Source organism: Zerene cesonia, chromosome 18, assembly GCF_012273895.1.
Source record: "Zerene cesonia ecotype Mississippi chromosome 18, Zerene_cesonia_1.1, whole genome shotgun sequence".
NCBI lineage: Eukaryota > Metazoa > Arthropoda > Insecta > Lepidoptera > Pieridae > Zerene > Zerene cesonia.
In genome coordinates, this window is record NC_052119.1 from 3,317,188 (window position 1) to 3,320,401 (window position 3,214).

Consider the following 3,214-nt stretch of genomic DNA (forward strand, 5'->3'; position numbering starts at 1 on the left):
AAAGTAATAAATGTTATTTGCAGTTAACAATTTTCTTTTTTCTTTATTACAATATTTATGGCAAGACTAGGTATTTTCATGTGAATGAAGAAAATGCAATAAACAATAATTATTTAATTTCACTAGGATACCACTGAGACTTACCTTTCTCAAATACATATACATTCGGGCATTAGTAGCTTATATTGTATATGTTTATAATAATATTATGTAGGTAAATAAAAACAATAAGTATGTATTTCTGTTCGATAATAATGATATATTGTTTTTTCCCTATAAAAACCAAAGCTTTCAATTGCGTAGGTTTTTTTGTAGGGATAAATTCCCATTTATTATTTTATTGCACATTTTACTATCTGCCATACTATTTTGTAGTTAAAAAAGACCGTTATTTGTGTATTGTTCTAGAGTAATTTAATTACATCTATGAATTTTACTTACGTAATATTACGTAAAATTTTCAAAAAAGTTCCTATATGCTAGCGACTCCCTCAAAATTAAGTCAAACATTAGACTGTAAAATGGCAATGTTCTTATAAAAACAGTTCAATACACATTAACTAACAGTAATTACCAATTTCGAACTTTCCAACAAAAGTTGTGTTGTTGCCTCAAATAACATTAAAGCCACGAAACAGCTTATTAATAAATTATCGAACGAATATTCAACAGAAATCATATCGTAAAATGGAAGCTTATCTTTAATTTGAAAGCCAAATTAATAATTCAAGAAGTCGAACCCTTGCAGGCTTCACTTAATATTGATATTCTAATGGTAGCTTTGAAAATTTACTATTGATTGTGCCGTAGAGATACCGTACAGCTGGTACGGTATATACTATTATAAATTTTAAACAAAAACATAAACATAAAAATATGTCGGTCATATATATCAAAAATAAGGCTTTATGCCTTAAAAATAAAACATAACGCTACGACCATTAGTAGCGGATTATTAATATAAGTTGTTGCAAAAATGATTAAAAAAATGTTCTTGTATGTAGGCGAAATTCAATGTTACTCAGACGAATATTTAAAATATTGAAATAATTAAAATTGTAGTAGGTACTGTAATAAAGTTAAAAATTTAGTATTCAATTTTTTAAGTGTTTAAAATCGCATTGAACCGTTGTGGACGCCTTAATTATTGAACCGATTCTATTTTTGCAAATTGTGTGCAGTTTTATTTAACTCGAAGGAGATCTATATATAAATTACAATAATAATAGTAATAGGGGTGGAGCCGGGACGAACGGCTAGCAAAATATATATAATAATACGGTATAAAATGTTCTTTAAAAATACTAGTGTTTGCTAAGAAATAATATATTTATTAAAAACATTTATTCATAATCGTTATAAATAAGGTGATCAGACAAATTTTTAGACGGGTTCAAACGTAACATTGAGTTTTCTAATTTATTTTCTAATTAATTTATTTTGTTAAATAATTGTAAGTAGCGAGAGATATATTTTACTTTTTCGCATTCCGTAGAAATATAAAAATGAAATAAAAATTATAGAAGTTTGAATAACAATTCGTTAAATATTGGAGTAAAACACAAAACGCTGGACGTTGAAACTACCTGTGGTAAACTCTGATGCTCTGAATGATACTAAATTAAGCTCCATACCTATTGGCTTCTTATGAATTATGTTTTTTTGATAAAACATAATATACCCAAAAATTAATGATAACAAACAACGATGAAATAAAATATACAAAAATAATTAATTTCAAGGAACACATAGTACGGAAAATGGAGCCTTATTAAAAATGAATGCAACATTATCACAAATTTCAGTCTATATCTAATATGCACTGAAACATAACACTTACCAATTATTTATTAAAAAGCATCGCTCCTATATCCTTAAACGCACAAGTGTAATTATTGCATAGTCTAAACGAGCCTCTATAACAACGGTCGTTATGTTGTTTTCAACGATATTTCAGTAATAGACCCGGCAAACCAAATTGCGATCGGACATTCGAGCATTACCCACGTCCTCATACCACGAGCTCGCGGACGTAACTAGGGAGCTAAAAGTGCTCCGACCCGAACTTGGTTAGAAAAGGACGGGTTTATTTGTATGAAAGAGATGAACGAGGGTGCAGAGGTGCGCAGGAAAGAATTAGATGTTTATTGTGGTCTACGTGTACGTGTAATAGGATAACAGAAGCTCTGTGCGTGAGCTTTTTCGTAGTTTCGAGTGACAGCGGCAGTTAGCGTTTTCTTAGCCAAAACTCTGTCACTTTATGTTGCCTTGATATTGTATTTGATCATTATTTTATTCGAAACTTTGCTGAAAATGCCAAAAGATACGAAAAGCTTAATGTCTAAAGTGTGTGTAAGAATTATTTTTTATTCTTGCTTTTATTTTGCAACTCCTGTTAAATAATTATCCTATAAAAAAGAGCTTTAACAAATTGTTTGCACAGGATATTTAAAATCTAAAAAATACTTAAAAAAACCTCTACAAAATAGAAAACATTCTTCATTTAATTCCCCATCAATATAAGAACGCCTTAAAAATTAACACCCAATCCACCATTCTGTCTTATTGTCGTATTAGGGAGAAAAAACTCTAACATTAAAGACATTCATCGTACCATCATTTTAATAGCACAAAAATCTTTTACTTAACAAAAATATTTAAAGGACATCTTTACATCATTTCTATTAAGGACAAACATTGGAAGAACAAAAAAATCTTTCAAAGGTACGTTCGTTTGAGCGTCAAAGTTATTTCACGGCAAAGAATTTATACAATGAGAAAAGGTGCGAATCTTCGCAGCTTTTACAAAAAGCCGATCGTGGAATTAAAACGATTCGAGTTGTACAAATTTAATAAAAGAAATGCGATTTTAATACAAAGGAATCGATGTGAATCGCATCAAGCTACATTGGAATAATTTTTATAGTCTTTTTATCATTGTCCACTGTGTTTATGATATTTAGGTGATTAAAGTTGTTTTTAACGCTTTTATCTTTTTGTTTGTATTAGCTAAACGATTTTCAATTATGGCATTCCTAAACGACCAGTTTAACGAGTGGATGTTAAACTATAGCATTTTTTAGCCTTACGTTAACGACTATCGAATATTTATTGAATTAACGCTTTATTGTATATGAAAACAAAATATGTAAGAAGAAACAAAATGATACAGTAATGTTATAGCACAATGACCAATCTTTACCAGGAGAATGGT

At 29.3% G+C, this 3,214-nt stretch overlaps 1 protein-coding gene across 1 annotated transcript in view; it reads right to left on the reverse strand.

Moving 5' to 3' along the window:
* The window catches only part of LOC119833813 (spondin-2), a 26,061-nt gene extending 24,029 nt beyond the window's left edge, over positions 1 to 2,032 (reverse strand). The window contains exon 1 of the mRNA XM_038358000.1: positions 1,841 to 2,032. The gene's annotated coding sequence lies outside the window, so the exon portion shown is untranslated. The remainder of the gene's footprint in view (positions 1 to 1,840) is intronic.
* Positions 2,033 to 3,214: the final 1,182 nt, after the last annotated feature.